Source organism: Capricornis sumatraensis, chromosome 6 (genome assembly GCF_032405125.1).
Source record: "Capricornis sumatraensis isolate serow.1 chromosome 6, serow.2, whole genome shotgun sequence".
Taxonomy (NCBI): domain Eukaryota; kingdom Metazoa; phylum Chordata; class Mammalia; order Artiodactyla; family Bovidae; genus Capricornis; species Capricornis sumatraensis.
The window spans coordinates 49,714,805-49,737,024 of NC_091074.1; the positions used below are offsets into that span (position 1 = coordinate 49,714,805).

At 39.8% G+C, this 22,220-nt stretch overlaps 2 pseudogenes; both read left to right on the top strand.

Annotated features, from left to right (window-relative positions):
• Positions 1 to 22,220, top strand: part of LOC138080711 (histone-arginine methyltransferase CARM1-like) — a 174,341-nt pseudogene that overhangs the window by 116,265 nt on the left and 35,856 nt on the right.
• On the top strand, positions 16,531 to 17,096 carry LOC138081204 (transformer-2 protein homolog beta pseudogene; annotated as a pseudogene).

Consider the following 22,220-nt stretch of genomic DNA (forward strand, 5'->3'; position numbering starts at 1 on the left):
TCACCATCTGCTGTGATTTTGGAGCCAAAGAAAATAAAGTCTCTCGCTGTTTCCATTATTTCCCATCTATTTGCCATGAATTGATGAGATCAGATGACATGATCTTCGTTTTTTGAAGGCTGAGTTTTAAGCCAGCTTTTTCACCCTTCTCTTTCACTTTCATCAAGAGGCTGTTTAGTTCCTCTTTGCACCATCTACCATAAGGGTGGTGTCATCTGCATATCTGTTCAGTTCAGTTCAGTCGCTCAGTCATGTCCGACTCTTTGTGACCCCATGAACTGCAGCACCCCAGGCCTCCCTGTCCACCACCAACTCCCAGAGTTTACTCAAACTCATGTCCACTGAGTCGGTGATGCCATCTCATCCTCTGTCATCCCCTTCTCCTTCTGCCCTCAGTCTTTCCCAGCGTCAGGGTCATTTCAAATGAGTCAGCTCTTTGCTTCAGGTGGCCAAAGAATTATAGTTTCAGCTTCAGCATCAATCCTTCCGATGAATACGCAGGACTGATTTCCTTTTGGATGAACTGGTTTGATCTCCTTGCAGTCCAAGGGACTCTCAAGAGTCTTCTCTAATACCACAGTTCAAAAGAATCAATTCTTTGGGGTTCAGCTTTCTTTATAGTCCAACTCTCACATCCATACATGACCCCTGGAAAAACCATAGCCTTGACTAGACAGACCTTTGTTGACAAAGTAATATCTCTGCTTTTCAATACGCTGTCTAGGTTGGTCATAACTTTCCTTCCAAGGAGTAAGTGTCTTTTAATTTCATGGCTGCAGTCACTCTCTGCAGTGATTTTGGAGCCCCCCAAAACAAAGTCAATTACTGTTTCTCCATCTATTTGCCGTGAAGTGATGGGACTGGATGCCATGAGCTTAGTTTTCTGAATGTTGAGCTTTAAGCCAACTTTTTCCCTTTCCTCTTTCACCTGCATCAAGAAGCTCTTTAGTTCTTCTTCACTTTCTGCCATATTGATATTTCTGCCAACAATCTTGATTCCACCTTGTGCTTTATCCAGCTTGATATTTTGCATGATATAAGTTAAGTAAGCTGAGTGACTATATACAGCCTTGTCTATTGTTTTATGTCTGGTTCTAACTGTTGTTTCTTGACCTGCATGCAGATTTCTCAGGAGGCAGGTAAGGTGCTCTTGTATTCCCATCTCTTGAAGAATTTTCTATAGTTTGTTGTGATCCACACAGACAAAGGTTTTAGTATAGTCAATGAAGCATCAGTAGATGTTTTTCTAGATTTCTCTTGCTTTTTTGATGATCCGACAGATGTTGGCAATTTGATCTCTGGTTCCTCTGCCTTTTCTAAATCCAGCTTGAACATCCAGAAGTTCCCGGTTCACATACAGTTGAAGGCTAGCTTGGAGAATTTTGAGCACTACTTTGCTAGTGTGTGAGATGAGTGCAGTTGTGCAGTATTTTGAGCATTCTTTGGCATTGCTTCTCTTTGGGATTGGAATGAAAACTGACCTTTTCCAGTCCTATGGCCACTGCTGAGTTTTCCAAATTTGCTGGCATATTGAGTGCAGCACTTTCATAGCATCATCTTTTAGGATTTGAAACAGCTCAGCTGGAATTCCATCACCTCCACTAGCTTTGTTTGTAGTGATGCTTCCCAAGGCACACTTCGCTTTTCATTCCAGGATGTCTGACTCCACATGAGTGATCACACCATCATGGTTATCTGGATCATTAAGACCTTTTTTGTATAGTTCTTCTGTGTTTCCACCTCTTCTTAATGTCTTCTGCTTCTGTTAGATTCATACTGTTTCTGTTTTATTGTGTCCATCTTTACATTAAACGTTCCCTTGTTATCTCTAATTTTCTTGAAGAGATCTCTAGTCTTTCCCATTCTATTGTTTTCCTCTGTTTCTTTGCATTGATCGCTTAGGAAGGCTTTTTTAAAATCTCTCCTTGCTATTCTTTGGAATTCTGCATTCAGATGGATATCTTTCTTGTATATAACTTCTTTATTACCAAATTCTTTGTTTAGTTCATATCTTAATTACATGAATTATTTATTTTTTCTTTTTGGTAAATCAGTTTTTGAGGACAGTCTTATGTGTGCTATCCTGAGTTTTCTCATGTTGAAAATATGAATAGTACCTCCTCTGGATTTAATCTTTTTTTATTATTATTATTTTTGGATTTAATCTTATTTTGATCACAGATTTTTGTTTCTAAATTTTGCAGATATTGTTCCATTGTCTTTTTAAAATGAATATGAGTATAGAGCAGTCTGATGCCAGTCTGATTTTCTTTCAGTTTTAGGGTGATTTTTCTTTCTGCATGGGTACCCAAGGAATTTTTTTTTTCTTTAAATTTAAAATCTTGAGCAGAATATATTTCCATGTTGCTATTATTGTATGACATTTTCCTATGAGCACTGTTTATTTTTTCTGTTAATGGATTCAGTTTTTTTATTTCAGGGGAATTTTAATATATCTTTAAGTGATTTTTCCATTCTTCAGAGACATTAATTACCTTTATGCTGCTTTGTTTTAAGTCTGTCTTTCATATCTGTTATCTTCTGATTGCAGAAATCAGTTTGTTTTTTTAAAATTTTCATTTTTTATGATTACCTCAAACTTTTCTATTAAAAGTACTTCCTCTTATAAAATACTCTTGCATCCAGAAATAAAGGTGAATGTAAATATAAAAACCACATATATGGCCACAATGCAGTATAACAGCTAGAATAATATGACTGTGTATTAAAATTCATTTATGCTTCTCCTAAATTTCATGCCCTCTTTTCACTCCCAAAAGTTACCAGCATGTTAGGATAGAAGAGTTTTTAAGAATAATGTATTTTGTCCTATGGAGAAAGCAGTGGCACCCCACTCCAGTAATCTTGCCTGGAAAATCCCATGAGCAGAGGAGCCTGGTAGGCTGCAGTCCATGGGATCGCAAAGAGTTGGACTCGACTGAGTGACTTCACTTTCACTTTTTACTTTCATGCATTGGAGAAGGAAATGGCAACCCACTCCAGTGTTCTTTCCTGGAGAATCCTGGGATGGTGGAGCATGGTGGGCTGCCATCTGTGGGGTCGCACAGAGTAGGACATGACTCAAGCAACTTAGCAGCAGCAGCAGTATATCCTAATCAATAGTTTACTTTTGGATATAGTTGACTTTTTAAAATATAAATTTATTTATTTTAATTGGAGGTTAATTACTTTACAATATTGTATTGGTTTTGCCATACATCAACATGAATCCACCACAGGTATACATGTGTTCCCCATCCTGAACCTCCATCCTCCTCCCTCCCTGTACTATCCCTCTGGGTCATCCCAGTGCACCAGCCCCAAGCATCCAGTATCCTGCATCGAACCTGGACTGCCGATTCGTTTCTTATATGATATTATACATGTTTCAGTGCCATTCCCCCAAATCATTCCACCCTTTCCCTCTCCTACAGAGTCCAAAAGACTAATCTATACGTCTGTGTCTCTTTTGCTGTCTCGCATACAGGGTTATTGTTACCGTCTTTCTAAATTCCATATATATGCATTACTATACTGTATTGGTGTTTTTCCTTCTGGCTTACTTCACTCTGTATAATCGGCTCCAGTTTCATCCACCTCATTAGAACTGATTCAAATGGATTCTTTTTAATGGCTGAGTAATACTCCATTGTGTATATGTACCACAGCTTTCTTATCCATTCATCTGCTGATGGACATCTAGGTTGCTTCCATGTCCTGGCTATTATAAACAGTGCTGCAATGAACATTGGGGTACATGTGTCTCTTTCAGTTCTGGTTTCCTCGGTGTGTATGCCCAGCGGTGGGATTGCTGGGTCATAAGGTAGTTCTATTTCCAGTTTTTTTAAGAAATCTCCACACTGTTCTCCATAGTGGCTGTACTAGTTTGCATTCCCACCAACAGTGTAAAAGGAAACATAGTGTATATTTTTCAGCAGCCTGTTTTTTTTCCTCCTTAAAATTCTGCTTATAAAATTAATTTGTTAACATGAATACCTCTTGTTCTTTCTTTCTCACTGTTCAGTAGTATTCATAATATGAATATAACAGTATTTATTCATTTACATCCCTTTCAGTTAGTAAATCATGTTTATTTATTTTTTAAATTTATAATTACCAATATTATTATAAAGTTTTAGTATAGGTTAAATTGTACACATCTTCAAAAAATTCACTAGAATGTGTATTTATGGGAGTGATATTTCTAAGTTATAGACATCTTCAGCTTTATCAAGTAATGCCAGATGGTTTTCCAAAATGGTTATGTATGATTTGAGTATAACATATTCTCTTCCTGGATATTGGGTATGCATTCTCTAGAAAGGATAGTTCTACAGGATTTAGTTTTGGAAGAATGGGGTCCAAAGTGACAGACTAACATACAAGTAGCTGTTGATTACCAAAGAGCAAGTACGGCAGCAAGTCTGACTCAGAATAGAATGCATCTCACATCTGGAATTAGCTGCTCTTGTGTCTAGGAGGTATTACTGATTGAGTTTATGTTCTATCTTCAAATATCTCTATCAAGGAATTGTTTTCAACTTCAGTTCAGTTCAGTTGCTTAGTCATGTCTGACTCTTTGTGACCCCATGGACTGCAGCACACCAGGCCTCCCTGTCCATCACCAACACATGGTGTTTACTCACACTCATGTCCATTGAGTCGGTGATGCCATCCAACCATCTCCCCTGTCATCCCCTTCTCCTCCCGCCTTCAGTCTTTGCCAGCATCAGGGTCTTTTCCAGTGAGTCAGTTCTTCACATCAGGTAGACAAAGTATTGGAATTTCAGCTTTAGCATCAGTCCTTCCAATGAATATTCAGGACTGATTTCCTTTGGGATTAACTGGTTGGATCTCCTTGCAGTCCAAGGGACTCTCAAGAGTCTTCTCCAACACCACAGTTAAAAACATCAATTCTCTGGCGCTCAGCTTTCTTTATAGTCCAACTCTCACATCCATACATGACTAGTGGAAAAACCGTAGCTTTGACTAGATAGACATTTGTTGGCTAAGTAATGTCTCTGCTTTTCAATATGCTGTCTAGGTTGGTCATAACTTTTCTTCCACAGAGCAAGCATCTTTTAATTTCATGGCTGTAGACACCATCTGCAGTGATTTTCAAGCCCCCCAAAATAAAGTCTCTCACTGTTTCCATTGTTTCCCCAACTATTTATCATGAAGTGTTGCAACCAGATGCCATGATCTTAGTTTTCTGAATGTTGAGTTTCAAGCCAACTCTTTCACTCTTCTCTTTCACTTTCATCAGAGGCTCTTTGGTTCTTCTTCACTTTCTGCCATAAGGGTGGTGTCATCTGCATATCTGAGGTTATTGATATTTTTCCCAGCAATCTTGATTCCAGCTTGTGCTTCCTCCAGCCCAGTGTTTCTCACGATGTACTCTGCATATAATTTAAATAAGCAGGTTGACAGTATACAGCCTTGATGTACCCCTTTCCCAATTTTGAACCATTCTGTTGTACCATGTCCATTTCTAACTATTGCTTCCTGACCTGCATAAAGGTTTCTCAGGAAGCAGGTCAGGTGGTTTGGTATTCCCATCTCTTTAAGAATTTTCCACAGTTTGTTACAATCCACACAGTGAAAGGTTTTGGCATAGTCAATAAGGCAGAAGTAGATGTTTTTCTGGAACTCTCTTACTTTTTGATTATCCAGTGGATGTTGGAAATTCGATCTCTGGTTCCTCTGCCTTTTCTACATCCAGCTTGAACATCTGAAAGTTCATGGTTCACATACTGTTGAAGCTTGGCTTGGAGAATTTTGAGCATTACTTTACTAGCATGTGAGATAAGTGCAATTGTGTGGTAGTTTGAGCATTCTTTGGTATTGCCTTTCTTTGGGATTGGATTGAAAACTACCTTTTTCAGTCCTGTGGCCACTGCTGAGTTTTCCAAATTTGCTGGCATATTGAGTGTAGCACTTTCACAGCATCATCTTTTAGAATTTGAAATCGCTCAACTGGAATTCCATCACCTCCGCTAGCTTTGTTGGTAGCATTGCTTCCTGAGGCCCACTTGACTTCACATTCCAGGATGTCTGGCTCTAGGTGAGTGATCACACCATTGTGATTATCTGGGTTGTGAATATGTTTTGTATAGTTCTTCTATGCATTCTTGCCACCTCTTCTTAATATCTTCTGCTTCTGTTAGGTCCATACCATTTCTGTCCTTTATTGAGCCCATCTTTGCATGAAATGTTCCCTTGGTATCTCTAATTTTCTTGAAGAGATCTCTAGTCTTTCCCATTCTTTTGTTTCCCCATTCTGTTTGTTTGCACTGATCACTGAGGAAGGTTTTCTTATCTCTCCTTGCTATTCTTTGGAACTCTGCATTCAAATGGGTATATCTTTCCTTTTCTCCTTTGCAACCTAGGATTATCAAATAATTTTTTTTTTGTTTCTTAAAGATTGATCTGAGATAAACATTCAAGAAAAAAAACATCAAATACTCAAATAAGTTTGGATATCTTTGATTTAGCCAAACCAGTTTTCAGCAGAATTTTTCAAATCTATTAATATGGTAATGAACTCTCTGAATTTGTAAGAGGAAATATGCATTATAACAAAGGTCCAATAATATATGATCATGAAACTCCTTGTGTTCATGGATTCCTGGAATAGCCTTTGCAGAAATTTTGCTTTCTTCTAATCATGAAATTTTAGAACTAAGTGGAGCCTTAAAGTGACTCAATTTTAAACTCTTAATTTTTCAAGAGGGAAACAAATGTAGAGAGTTTAAGTGACTTCCCCACAGGCATACAGCTCTTTGATGGTAATGGCAGGTCTAGAATCTGTATCTTCATATTCTTGATCTAATGTTCTTTGAATCTAGTCAAAAATAAATGAAGTCACTTGATGACCTAAATGTGAAGGAAATCCAAAATGTGCCGATATGCATATATGTATAGCTGATTCACTTTGCTGTACAGTAAAAACTAACACAACATTGTAAAGCAACTATACTCCAATAAATTCTTTTTTAATTAAGGAAAAATAAGTCACAAGATGCAGTGGCCCGAAGGCCAGCCTTTTTATTCACTTACACATATGTGGTATGTCCTTATTTACCTGTAAGAATAGTAAGACGCAAATTCTTTCCTGTGAACCTCAAATCGCCCTTCTGACAGCTCATAGCAACCTCTCTCTCAAACCTTCTTAGATATCTGATCTTCCTGAGGATTTAAGAGTCTCTGATTATTCTCTGTAAAATCTCCATGTAGAATGGATATCACACTCTGTTGACCATCCTATCTTATTAGTCCCTCCAGCAAAATTTAGCCAGAAAAATTTCCCTTCCAACATCCTGGTCCAAATTGATGAGGCTTCCCTGGTGGCTCAGAGGTTGAAGCATCTGCCTGTAATGTGGAAGACCTGAGTTCAATCCCTGGGTTGGGAAGATCCCCTGGAGAAGGAAATGGCAACCCAGTCCAGTATTCTTGCTTGGAAAATCCCATGGACAGAGGAGCCTGGTGGGCTATAGTCCACGGGTAGCAAACAGTCAGACACAACTGAGCAACTTCACTTCACACTTACACATTGCAGTTATGTAGACATCCTCACACCCCATAAGTGGAATTGAAAAAGGGCTTGTAATTTAGAAATGGAATCACCTTTCCATTAGGCAAAGGGACAATGTGAACCTGAAACCCTTAAAAGTTCTGGACCCTTTAACTTTGAAACAGAGTTGTAAGAAGTATGTCCCCAGATTGAACTGCATTATTATTTGTCAATATACTGTTATAGTAATGAAACATTTGCTATAACTTGAATGTCCAGTAGCATAGTATTGGTTAGTGAATCAAAAGTGTATTACGAAGTACCCTACAGCCAATAAAATTTATATTCTAGAGCAGTTCATAGAAAGATATCAACAACAGAGCTTCTGGAAAAATGTGCCAGGAAGAATGTTTTGGTGCCCTTTGCGTTTTTGGGAGATGGTCAGGGTCTCATGGGGCTTGAACCCCCAGGTTAAATGTCTCAGAACTGCAGGCATCCTTCCCTGTTATCACTACTATTCATAAAAATGTTACTTTTTATGTGTATGCCATGAGGTAGAAAATATTCAGAAAACTGGTCTAAAATATATTACATGTAAAAAGATTATGAGATATTACTAGAAAAGTATGTATTTTTATAAACAGAGATACACTCAAAATTGTGCTAGGAAATATACCCTGCCTATGTCCGGGTGATGGGAATACAGTGATTTTTATTCTCATGCTTTTACTCATCTGCATTTCTCTTTTTTAGTGAATGCTTTTCTTTAATAGAAATAACATGACAATTGTAATTTAATACTTACATGACCCTTAATATGACTTATCTTGTTTTAGCCTCAAGCAGGCCTGTGAAGTGTAGGCACTGCTATTATTATTTTCATTATGTCACTGCTATTTTTAAATTTCAGATTTGAAGTTATTAGGAACAGGACAAGTTGATGCAGGCAGAAAGAAGAAGGTGGAAATGAGACATATCTGAAAAGTAGAAATAAGAGAAAATAGTAACTAATTGTCCACAGGAAACAAGTATGTGTGCCTCCAAGATATTGAGGATTATGGCATTGGTAACCAAAAAAGGAATCAAGAAAATACAAAATCATATGAAGATTTTAAAGGAATTTAGATAAATGGCTAGTTTTCAAGAAGGAGTTTTGAGATTGGCCCTTTAATTGTTGAGACTGAGGAGATAGCCTGCCAGGTTGGTGGAAATGTCCAGGTAATGGCCAGTGCTCAGGTGAGAGAGAAAACCTGAAGCTGTGCATAGTCACCCACGTGGAGCCTTGCTTACAGCCATTCAGGAGAAGGGCTCTCCTGAGAAAAGAATGTGCTCAGAAAATCAGGCCGCCTAAGGCCTTGCCCTTTAGGCCTTGTGTCCACAGACCCCCTAAACTTGACAAGCACGTGTAGAACAATAATAGAATGGAATTCCTCGAGTCCTTGTGCATGGGTAGGTATTGACAGTGGATGGCATGTTCAAATAGTTTTCATTGTTTTTCCTTAGATCAGAGACTACTTCATTTCTTTTAAAGAAAATGTAGGTAGAAAAGACATTCAACAAGCTTGTGGTGTAATGTGACTGAGCAGCATCCTAGAAGATCGAGTTCAAAGTGAAAGGTATCCTAATCTTGGGAAGAAGTGATCAGAAGTTGAGAAAATGCAACTGAATCATGACAGATGCTTGGTATATTGCATTTTGGATGAGGAAAGGGTCAAGTTGCAAAAATATAAAATGAAGGGTCTCTGAATATGTATAAATACAATGAGCAAAGATGTAAGAATCTCAGGAAAGCACAGCTTGAAAAGCAATATGCTGTATATATTTGTGATGGTGCATATATGATGTTTATTAGGAAATATTTTTTCAGGCAGTAGAAAGACATAAATGTAATAATATAATCACCTTATTATATTTGACATTTAGAAGAAATATGTTAGAAATACGTAACCATATTTCTCGTCAAGGTCCTTCTTTTAAGAGAGTTCAAAATTATTAAATATAATACAGAGGACATCAAATAAAAATGAATACATAACTGTAAAATGTGCTTTTAACAAAAAGCTAATGAGCATGGTATCATTTATCTTTGGAATCAAAAGATCAAAGGATGATTTAATAACGATCAGGATTATTATGTTACGTAAGATTGTTGTACAGAACTCTTGGGCATCCTTAATGCTAGTAGAACAATAGGAAATAGACTGAAACCATTAATAATCCCCCAAAGTACATGTGCATATATATACACACACGGGCTTCCCTCATGGCTCAGATGATAAAGCATCCATCTGCAATGCGGGAGAACTGGGTTCATCTCTGAGTTGGGAGGATCCCCTAGAGAAAGGAACGGCTACCCTTGCCAGAATTCTGGCCTGGAGAATTCCATGGACTCTATAGTCCATGGGTTTGCAAAGAGTCAGACACGACTGAGCAACTTTGACTTTCACACACATACACAGACCGCACATACAGTATGTATGTGTATATAAGGGTATGTTTGTATAGAGTCTAGAAGGATACATATAAAGCTATTAATAGTTATTATTTGTATGTGGCATTGATTATAGATGTTTTTTATTTGTTCCATATCTGTATCTTCTAATTTATCTACAGTAAACATGAAGTCTTTGTACAGTAAGAAAAATATCTGTATAATATTATAGAAGCAAATAAATGACTTCCCTCTCATCCATATCACCCAGCCAACCCCTAATCTATAAAACTTATTTTTCATAAGATTCTGTGTAACAGTACTGGTACATTTTATCTGTTTCAGATGCTAGTGGAAAGTAACAACCTTTCAGACAAGATCACTGTTTTGCCAGGGAAAATTGAAGAAATCTCACTTCCTGAGGCTGTAGATGTGATCATTTCAGAACCAATGGGATACATGCTGTTCAATGAAAGGATGCTGGAAAGTTACCTTCATTCCAAAAAGTGGCTGAAAACAAATGGTGAGCTGGCTAGTTCTTGGTTTTGAAAGTAGGCTAACTTTTCTGTAAGATTTGCCATCTTCCTTCCCCTATATTCAATCCTTTACAGAAAGGAGCAAAGAACATTTCTGTTAAACCAGGTATTTGACTTCCTCATCTTATTCTCCCATAATAATTGAGCTAGTCCCCAAAAGACCCTGAGGGCCATGGTGTTCAGAATGGTGTAGAAGACCAGTTCCGAGTGATGTGTTCTTGTCCTGATGCAATCACTTTCTGTCTTCGCTAACTTGGCCTGATCTTTTGACTTTGGCTTCCTCATCTATATTATTAAAAATAATCTCTAAAGCCCTTTCAAGTGTTGACCTTCTGTAGTGTGAGAAAGTCTCTGGTGTTCGTTTCTTCTTTCTAACATATTCTCTTCTGCTGTGTTTCTTTCCCTATGATCGCTACATGTAATTGAGATAATAAGATAAAGTTCAATATTCTCTTTGTGCTGACCGAATATCTGTGTGTGCTAAGCAGACTTTGTATAAATTTTTTTATGAAAACCTTACAAAGTTTGAGTAATGAAAGCTTTCAGTTTATTTGAAGGTTTACTGCAGAGATTCTTGGTGATTTTATACTTCTTTTCCAGGAGATGTTTGGTTATGTCTGAAGACATTTTGAGTTGTCATAACTGGCAAAGGAGGTACTACCAGCACCTATGGGGGAGGCCAGGGACTTGCTAAATATCTTTTGATGTGCAGGATATCACCCCCACACATCAAAGAGTTATTCAGCCCAAAATGTCAATAGTGCCAAGAATGAGACCTGGCTCGGTAGGAGACAGGATGACAGTCCCCACTTAGAACACTGAAGCACCGTGAGGGAAAGCAGCTGGGCAAGGACAGAACCCTAATAAGTCACAGAGCAGGGATTTGATGCTAGATCTGTCTGGCCCTGAAACCCATACTCACAGCTCCTTGCACACACACTAACTTTCCGCTGTTCACCAGAGAGGGGACGTATTCCAATAACACGTTTCTTCAAGTGAGAGTTAGAAAAATAAACGGCCAGTTTTAGCAGTTGTATCTCTAGTGAGACTGGCAGCTCCTTCCTTCCCTGTTATACTGACCGGAAGTTACCATCGTTACGGCTCACTGCTAGTTCCCAGTGAAGACAAAATCGGATAGAATACAACACGTACTCACCAGATTACCTGGTATATATGCATATAAGTAAAGGTTGATGTTTGTCTATAATTTCCTGCTAAGTCACTTCAGTCGTGTCTGACTCTGCGACCCCATAGACAGCAGCCCACCAGGCTTGCCCGTCCCTGGGATTCTCCAGGCAAGAACACCAGAGTGGGTTGCCATTTCCTTCTCCAGTGCATGAAAGGGAAAAGTGAAAGTGAAGTCACTCAGTCATGTCCGACTCTTGGCGACCCCATGGACTGCAGCCTACCAGGCTCCTCCATCCATGGGATTTTCTAGGCAAGAGTACTGGAGTGGGGTACCTACAGGTTTCAAAATTTAGGGATTTTCCAATAGGCATTTTTTTAAAAAACGCATGCAAAAATAAATGAGCTTAGGTAAAGTATACCTAATGTTAAGAACTTCGTTCGCATTTCCATTATAAAACAGCCAAGGAAGATTTTGGAAGCCTTGTGGTCTGTAATAAAATTGAACTATGGGAGATGAAAGCAAAGGAACAGCTGTTTGGATTTCCTCCTCAGTGGAGGAGGAAAGAATTTTTATACCTTTTCTGGATTTTTCTCAAATGGTTAGGTGTCTTCGTATGATGAGATTTTAAACAAAGTTAATTCACATGCATCTGATGAGCTGCCCCCTAAGCTGAATATTTGGACTTAATATCTGGGCATCCTTTTCCCCCAGATATTAGGAACATATATGAAATTTTATATTGGGTGATGTATCTTTAACTAGACAAGTAGAAATGAATACTGATTTTATCAGCCTTCTACCCTGTGCATTCCTGGGGGAAAGGATGATTGATTTTTTTCCAAATTATTTTTATTTTCCATCAAAATAAGACATAGTTTACAACATCACATAATAATAAAAAGACAGTGAAAAATAGTAACCCTCTGCCATGCCTCTTCCAATCCCAAGACTGCTCCCTGAAGGCTTTTTCCTTTTCAGCTCTCTTTTCTATTGCTTCTATTATTTAACTACACATTTCCATGTAAAATTATCATGTTGCTCTTCTTGTCACCCCTCTGGCTGAGAAGTTAGCTCTCCTATATAGCAACTCCTTCTCTTGTTGAGGCACCCCCACCCCATCCTCTTGATGTATTTGTACAGGTCTTCAGTCCCTTATATGGGGCCAGGTATGTTTCAGAATTCAGAATCTGGAGGACTTTGGAAAGGCTGTAGAATAACACAACGTATGTTATGCTTCACTCCTCCAGTGGGATCTGAGGCAACACTCCACAATGAAACATGTAATATTTCTGCAACAAAACACGAATATGGATACCAAGTCCATATTGGTATGGATTGTTGTTATTGTTCAGTTGCTAAGTTGTGTCCAACACATTGCAGCCTCATGAACTGCAGCACGCCAGGCTTCCCTGCCCTTCACTATCTCCTGGAGTTTGCTCAGACTCACGTCCATTGAGTCAATGATGCCATCTAACCATCTTGTTCTCTTGTCGCCCCCTTTTCCTCTTGCTTTCAGTCTTTCCCAGTATCAGGGTCTTTTCCGGTGAATCGGCTCTTCACATCAGGTGGCCAAAGTATTGGAGCTTCAGCATCAGTCCTTCCAATGAGTATTCAGAGTTGATTTCCTTTAGGATTGACTGGTTTGATCTCCTTATTGTCCCGGGGACTCTCGAGTCTTTTCTAGAACCACACTTTGAAAGCATCAATTCTTTGGTGCTTAGCCTTCTTTGTGGTCCAACTCTCACATCTGTACATGACTGCTGGAAAACCATAGCTTTAAGTATATGGACCTTTGTCGGCAAAGTGATGTCTCTGCTTTTTAATGTGCTGTTTAGATTTGTCATAGCTTTTCTTCTAAGGAGCAAGCGTCTTTTAATTTCATGGCTGCAGTCACCATCCGTAGTGATTTTTGAGCCCAAGAAAATAAAATCTGTCACTGTTTCCATTGTTGTCCCCATCTATTTGCCGTGCAGTGATGGGACTGGATGCCATGATCTTAGTTTTTTCTGTGTTGAGTTTTAAGCCAGCTTTTTCACTCCACTCTTTCACCTTCATCAAGAGGCTCTTTAGTTCCTCTTTGCTTTCTGCCAGTAAAGTGGTATCAACTGTATATCTGAGGTTGTTGATATTTCTCCTGACAATCTTGATTCCAGCTTGTGATTCATCCAGCCTGATGTATCCCATGAAGTACTCTGCTTAAAAGTTAAATAAACACAGTGACAATATACAGCCTTGACATATTCCTTTCCCAGTTTTGAACCAGTCCAGTGTTCTTGCCTGGAGAATCCCAGGGACGGGAGCCTGGTGGGCTGCCGTCTATGGGGTTGCACAGAGTCAGACATGACTGACGTGACTTAGCAGCAGCAGCATTGTTGCATGTCCCATTCTTGCTGTTGCTTCTTGTCCTGCATACAGGCTTCTCAGGAGGGATAAGTAAAGACTATAAACTCAAGTCAATTCAGGTCAGGTCTTGCCATCATATAATGTTGCAAACCTAACAAAAGTCTGTTGCTTTGCAGAGCTTTTTGGATTTTAGAATTTTTAAAAAATATAAGGCAGTATAGACCTAGATTATTACTTGGTTTAAATCAATAATCAGTGTTTACATCATTATGACAATGTAAATACTGTTCAGTGCTGAGTCAGGTGATACAGTAGGTGCATCCTCTCTGTATGTGTGTTCAGTTGTGTCCGACTCTCTGTGACCCCATGGACTGTAGCCCACCAGGTTACATATGATTATGTATCTTTTTCATGGAATCTTTTGTTCTTCCTAGAGTTAATTGCCTTTTTTTTTTTTTTCTATATACTCATGACTGATTTTTTCCATGCTTTAACAGGTCTGACAGATTGCCTATCAGGGTTTATTTTGTAGAATTCTCGTGTAATTCTCTGTCCTCTTCTACCGCACGAACTGGTGGCTCTCTAGTCCTATTGTACGGCTACTCTACTTTGACTTTTGGTCATCATTTTTTGTCTTCTCTGTTTTGATTTACACCATTCCTTTCAACAAAGAATATTTTCCAATAGCTTCTGGAGAAAGGATGCTTGAGAGTTACTTTGTTGAGTCCTTGCATTATCGTTTTGTTAGATAGAGAATTTTAACTTGAAAGCAACTTTTACTCAGTATTTTTAAGGCATCTTTTTTTAGTATCTGGTCTCCTGTGTTACTGAGAGTCCAATGCCATTCTGACTTCTGAACTGTTAGAATGGCATACTTTTTCCATCTTGATGCTTTTGGTAGTTTTTCTTTAGTTCTCTTAGTGTGAGACATTTTAAATTGCCATGCTGCACATGTAGTTGTTGTTTAGTTGCTAAGCCCTGTCCAACTCTTTTGTGACCTCATGGACTGTAACCTGCCAGGATCCTATGTCCATGGGATTTCCCAGGCAAACATACTGGAGTGGGTTGCCATTTCCTTCTCTAGGACATGTAATGGGTATGTTAAATCAGAAGACTCATTTTCGTCTTCTCTTGGAATTTCTCTTGTGTTTTAACTTTGATGAGTTCCTCTCCTCCATTTCATCTGATATCTTTGAAATTCCTGTTAGACTTGGGCTCAGAGCTCTGAAACTTGACAAGTTTACACAGCTAGTGATACATTTGACTTTTCCAAAGTTGTTTAATATCCTTGAAATTTGAAAAACTACCAGCAGTCATTACTGTTTTGACAACAGTTCTTGAGATTTAGATGGAGAAATGTGAATGATGTTACACCCATGGTTTTTCTCTGATCACCTCTGAAAATACTATGAATGAAATGATTTGTTCAATTTTAAGAGACATCAAAGGGAACATAGCTAAAGTATGAGACCATTGACTATAGGAGGGAATTATCCCCTGAGTTTTTTTCCTTCTACTTAATAGCTCTGTGATTATGGCTGAATCATTTAAATTTCCCTGTTTCTTAGTTTTCTCATTTATAAAATGAATATAATAATAGTACCTGCTTTATATTCTTGTAAGAATTAAATGAATTAATACATGGAAAGCCAATGGAAAGGTTCAAGACAGGGTTGACATAACCAAGAAATTTTAGATACTATTATTAGAATGATGATGGTAATTACAGGATTTATAGTTTTTTAGATAGTGAGTGCTATAATGCTGATCACCACATCTGCCTGCCCAGAAAGGCCCAACTTCAGGCATGCTAGCCTAGGTGTTTGTTTTCTGCTAAAGTAAATGCTTTTTCCCCTTTTAATTGCAAATGTCAGGAACAAAATGCAAGTGTGGCTTCCTGGCATGGAGGATGGTGAGCCAGCACATAAGCACAGATTCTAATAGTACTTAAAATGATAGTAAGGTTTTACATCAACAAAGTTGAGACTGAAAATACTAACGATAATGTGATAGGAGGACTGAATGTAGATTATTTTTCTCTGATCACCTCTGAAGATACTACGAATGAAATGATTTGTTTATGGCCAAGTTGTTTTTACAGAAAATAAAAAAATAAATGGAGAGCCTGAACTCTGAGGCAGCACAGAGCATTTCAGGTCTCTGTGGCTCGGGAACTGGTGCATGGTACGAGACGCAAGGCTGCAGCTGAGCCTCTGTATAGAAGGCACGAGAGGTTGGCAGCTTCAACTGAAGCACGTCGAGTGGCGACAGCAGAAGTATTGAGCAACAGTGGCAAGCAGAGCTACAGCAGATGGGAATACCATTCTGCTTCCAAAGTGAAGGTGCCCATGGATCTGGGAGATCTGCAAGGCATACCCCTGCAAGGTCTCACTCCAAGGAAGATGCCAGGCATTTCGGATCAAAGTCCAAGTCCAGATCTGAATCTAAGTATAGACCCAGAAGAAGCTCTTGAAGGCATTATACAAGGTCACGACCTCAGTCCCGCTCCCACAGTAGGTCCCATAGCAGATCTTACAGTGGAGATTATGGAGGATGGCATGGCCACAGTCATCTTCCCATGTGAACTCACAGGTGTCATGTTGGCAGTTGGGCAAATCTTGATCCCAACTGTTGTTTTGGAGTATTTGGGTTGAGCTTGTCCACTACAGAAAGTGTTCTCTAAATATGGCCCAGTTGCTGATGTGTGTCTATTGTATATGACCAGCAACCTAGACATTCAAGAGGATTTTCCTGTGTATACTTGGAAAATGTCAATGATGCCAAAGAAGCAAAAGGGCGTGTCAGTGGGATTGAGCTTGATGGAGATAGTATTAGAGTTGATCTCTCTTTAACAAAAAGAGCACATACCCCAACCAGGAATTTACATGGGGGGAGCCATCTGTGGCAGCTCACACCATTGCGTTTACTTATGACAGAGGATATGATTGAGGCTGTGATGGTCGGGACTATTAAAGCATATCATGTAAAGGAGGAGGAGGATGGAGAGCTGCTCAAGACAGGGGTCAGATACAGAGAAGATGGTCACCTCCTCCCTCTTATCGTCGTGGACGGTACAGATCATGTTCCAGACCTTAATCATACTCACCTGGTCACTGCCGAAGCATGAAGATGAAGACTTCCTGAAATCTGCCCTAGAGTTGGGATATTGTTTGTGGACAGTACTTTTTATTATCTCCTGTTTAAAAAGTGAACAGTGCCTAGCGAAGTTAGGTGACTTACACCTTTTATGATGACTACTTTTGGTGGAGTTGAAATGCTGTTTTCATTGTGCATTTGTGTAGTTCAGTGCTTTGTTCAAGGTTAAGTGTTTTCAGGAAAGTATGTTTTGCATGTATTATTTTACAGTCTAAAATTTTGACTGCTGAGAAGTTTCTGTTGTGTAGAACTTCATGTAAATGGTTTTCTTCCTGAATCCAAGGTATTCTGAAGATCAAAGCCTGTGTGCAAAATGCTACCAGTGGCAAAAAGCAACAGTACAGTTTGATTTTTACATTTCTTTCTAACATATCAATGCTTAGCAGAACTGTTCAGATTAGATTGTCAGTAGTAAATTCAAGACAGAAAGGCCTGTTTTCCTCCAGTCCACGAAACATACCATGCTTTTTATACCTGCAATTAAGTGGTAAAAATTATGCTTTGTAACTCTATACTGCTAGTATTAAAACTAAAGATCTTTCAGTACAGCAAATGCTTAATGCTTATATAAATGTGAATCTGTCAGCCTTTGTGTAATCTGTATTATATACAGCAGGGAATGAGTTACACAATATATGCCTTCAAAAAGCTATTTCTTAAAGCTGTTACAAGGGGATAATGGTCTTTCAACTAGTTATCAGCAAGTGATGAATACATTCCACCACAAATGTGCTCTTGATCTAGCTTTAAGACTATATGGAAGAACTGGGTGCTTCAGAGTTTGAGAAAAAAGAAGGGAGCACCATACCTGTGTTGTGAATGATCTGAAGACTTTGTTCATTTTTTAAATATTCTATTCAGGTCCCCTTGGAGAAGGAAATGGCAACCCACTCCAGTGTTCTTGTCTGGAGAATCCCAGGGACGGGGCAGCCTGGTGGGCTTCTGTCTATGGGGTCGCACAGAGTCGGACACGACTGAAGCAACTTAGCAGCAGCAGCAGCAGCTTGCTTACCAAAGGAGGCCAGTTTCATGCAAAAGTTTTGAGAACTGTGTTTAAATAAACACAGATGAAAAGAATAAATAAGTAAATGAATGACGGAAATGCCCAGATTTCTGAGCACCAGACATAGAGAAAGGAAAAAGCCAATAGCTGAGAAGGCCAGTCAGCCAGCTTAAAGGCCTCACCTAAGACTCTAAGCTTTCATTACAGCATAGCTTTGTGACTTGCTATGCTGGGAGGGATTGGGGGCAGGAGGAAAAGGGGACAACAGAGGATGAGATGGCTGGATGGCATCACTGACTCGATGGATGTGGGTTTGGGTGAACTCCGGGAGTTGGTGATGGACAGGGAGGCCTGGCGTGCTGCGATTCATGGGGTCGCAAAGAGTCGGACATGACTGAGCGACTGAACTGAACTGAACTAATGATAGTCTCTTATATCGCCTCCAGTCTGCTGCCTAGTTTTTTTTTTTTTTTTTGCTGCCTAGTTTTATTATCACTGCTTTGAGGCAGCTTTACGCATTAGCCTGTTGCATGGTGACTGAGATGGAATGAAAGAATGGAACCGGTTGAATGGCAAGTGAGCATCTTCAATCAGAAGGCAGTAGGTGTCAACTTTGAGCCTCTTGTCTTTTACTCAATAGGAATGATGTTCCCAACATTCAGTGACATCCACTTGGCCCCCTTTTCTGATGAGCTATACATGGAATACTGCTCCAGAGTCAACTTTTGATAATGTTCTTTTTTCTCTTTTCCTCCTTTTCAGAGTAAACCAACATTCCTAACCTGTTGACACAGTGGATCAAAAATTGGAGGCAGGGACTGACCTGGGCACTGTAGGAGGTTTGGCAGCTTTCTTGGCATGTATTACTGGGTGCCAAAGGCACGCTTCCCACTAGTGTGCCAACCAAAAATATCTCCACACATTGCCGAACATCCCCTTGGAAGGCAAAATCACCCCTTGTTGAGAATTACTGAAATAGAAGTGAAAGTGTTAGTTGCTTAGTTGTGTCTGACTCTTTGAGACCCCAAGGACTGTAGCCCACCAGGCTTCTCTGTCCTTGGACTTCTCCAGGCAAGAATGCAGGAGTAGGTAGCCATTCCCTTCTCCAGGGAATCTTGCTAACACAGGGATTGAATCTGGGTCACCCTCATTGTAGGCAGATTTTTTTTTTTTTTTTTTTTTACCATCTGAGCCACCAGAGAAGCCCCTGAAATAGACAAATAAGGGAGCTACCATTCAAAATACTGCCCTAATGCTAAAGTTAATAGCATCCTCCCCTGCCTACCATTTCCTCTTTCCACTGCATCTATTCCTTTGGCCCAAAACTATGGTTTCTGCAAGAACATGCCTTTGTCAGAGAACAGATCAACCTATATACCTTGATGTAAAGGAGTTGATCAAAAAGATCTGGAGCTTCCCTACTAATTTTAGCTGGTGACTTTGGGGCAGTTCATGTCACCCTCCAGACTTGATTTCTTCATTTGTAAAATGAAAGCTAACATAAAACCCCTGATAGTTTGACCATGTTAAGTCACCATTCCTTTTGCCTTTCTTTTTTACTTATTTATTTTTGGCTGCACTGGGTCTTTGTTGCTATGTGCACACTTTCTCTTATTGCAGCGGATGGTCTCTAGTGCGGGCTCAGGAGTTCTGATGCAAGGGTTTAGTTGCTCTGTGCCATGATTCCTGGACCAGGGATCAAACCCATGTCCCCTACATCGGCAGGCAGATTCCCAACCACTGGACCACACGGAAGTCCTCTTTTTGCCTTTCTTTCATGAGATTGGTTTTTAGAAGGAGAAAAGGAGAATGATGGTGTTGGACCCATGGGAAGGAGAAACAGAATAGACACCATCTGAGTGCAAATGTTAGCTGTGTAGGAAGGAGTGCAGGTGTGGACACGTGGATTAGGATGCATGCTAAAATAGAACCTTTGCGTTCTGGCTGAAGTATGCAGAGCTGTCCAGCAGAGATATCCAGAGTTGATTTCCAGGACTTTTTCTTGGTAATGCCATCTTCTGGTGCAGGAGAAGCAAATAGGAGATGATTTGGTTTCTTGGGTTATATAGAGTTCTGTGAGGAGTGAGATCAGAGAGTTACGATTTTTCTTTCTCCCTAGTTTTTTCTCGCAAAATTGGCTTTCTTACTAGAGTCTGCTTAATCTGTAATTATGAAACTACAAGCCAGACTTTCCAGTGGGGATGAATGGCCTCTTAGTGTATGAGTATGTGTGTGCTTAGGGGGTAGCAGTTATGCCATATTAAGGTCATGTAGACCTAAATATTTCTATTTTAAATACAAAAGTTGGAGAGATAGGAGTTTCAGGTGACAGAGTATGCCAGACTTATAGGGGAGGTTAACTGTCCAGGTATTTCTTATGTGACCTCCCAACCATACCATCTGCTGCCATCTTACTTATTAATACCTGGACAGTATGAGCAATCATGGCTGTCTCCCCATCAAACCTGCGAATATGCTGCTGTTCACTCCATCAGAAAAAAAAATTTTTTATACCTCACTTCCCCAGTCAGCCACCACTTAACTTATTGCAGTGAAGTTCCTCAGAAGAGCTGTCTGTATTTCATGGTCTCTAGTCACATCCCTCGGCCTCCTCTTTGATTTCTCTCCAAACGTTCTACCTAAAGCATTTTTTCCAAGGTGGCCAGTGCCCTGACCTCCACATTGCTAAATCCTGTGGTCATTTATCACTTCTCAACTTATGGAACTACCAGCATTTGAGCAGCATTTGAAACACTTATTTGCCCCACATTCTTTTTTTAATTTCTTTTTAATTGGAGGATAATTGCTTTACAGTGTTGTCTTGGTCTCTGCTTTACCGTGAATCAGCCCTAAAAATACATATATACCCTCCCTCTAGAGCCTGCCTCCCACCACTGCATCCCAGCCCTCTAGGTCATCAGCAGAGCACCCTTGCCCCATATTCTTTTGATTTTTTTCTTCTGCTTCTGTGGTCCCTTTCTCAACCAGCCTTTCTCAGGTCATTACTTGTCTCCTCAACCTCTTATCGTTGGAATTGCCCCAGCATGCAGCCTGTAGACATCTTCTCTGTCCACAGAATTCCCTTGATGATTCCTACAGTTCAAATACCATCTCTATGCTCATGGTTTTTCAGTGTATCTCCCCAACTCAGACTTGTCCTGTGAACTCCATACTTTTCCACAGCAAGTGCCTCTTGGATATCTCACCATATGCAAAATGTAACTCCTGACCTTACCCACTCGCGCCCGCACCTGCTCTACCCACTGTCTCCCCACCTCAATTGCTGACAACTTTATCTTCCTAATAATTCAGATCCAAAATCTTGAAGGCCTTATTTCTTTGTCCTCTATACCTAAACCATCAGTAAATTATGTTGGTTTTACTTTTAAAAACATTTGACCTTTGAAGAAGTCAGGTTTGAACTGTGTGTGTCCACTTATATGTGGATTGTTTTCAATAAATACATTCTGTAGTTTTACATATGAATCTGCAGCTATGAAACCACGGATGCAGAGGGCTGACTGTAAATTTAACCAAGGAGTCTCAGCTGTAGGTGTGCCAACAACTCCGTGCCATGTCATCCAAGGGAGACTCTGACCAGTCCCCCTATGTGCACTGATTCCTCTTGATCCCAACCGTGCCATCTCTCATCTCAGTTATTGCAGCAGCTCTTCACCTATCTATCCCAACATCCTCACACCCTTCCAGTAGGTCCTACCTAATCTGGTTTCTCATTTCCGACTGTTGTGTACACTGCGCTCCAGCCACCCAGGGTTCCCTTCTCATCCTTAGGCATACCCAACTCACTCCCTTCTTATGGCCTTGCATGTACTGACCCTCCTCTGGGATACTTTTCCCTCTGAAGTCACATGGCTAATTCCTTCACCACATGTCTTTGTCAAATGCACCTTCTCAATAGGACCTGCCCTGACCACTGCATTTAAAGTGGCAGCCATACCACTCCCAATCACACCTTGCCTGCTCATTGTTTCCCCCCACGGTGCTTACCACTTCCTAAAAGATACATCATTCATTTATTTATTATTATTTATTGTCTGTATCCCTCTGCATAGAACATAAGCACTGCAAGAGCTGGAATTCTGTTACAT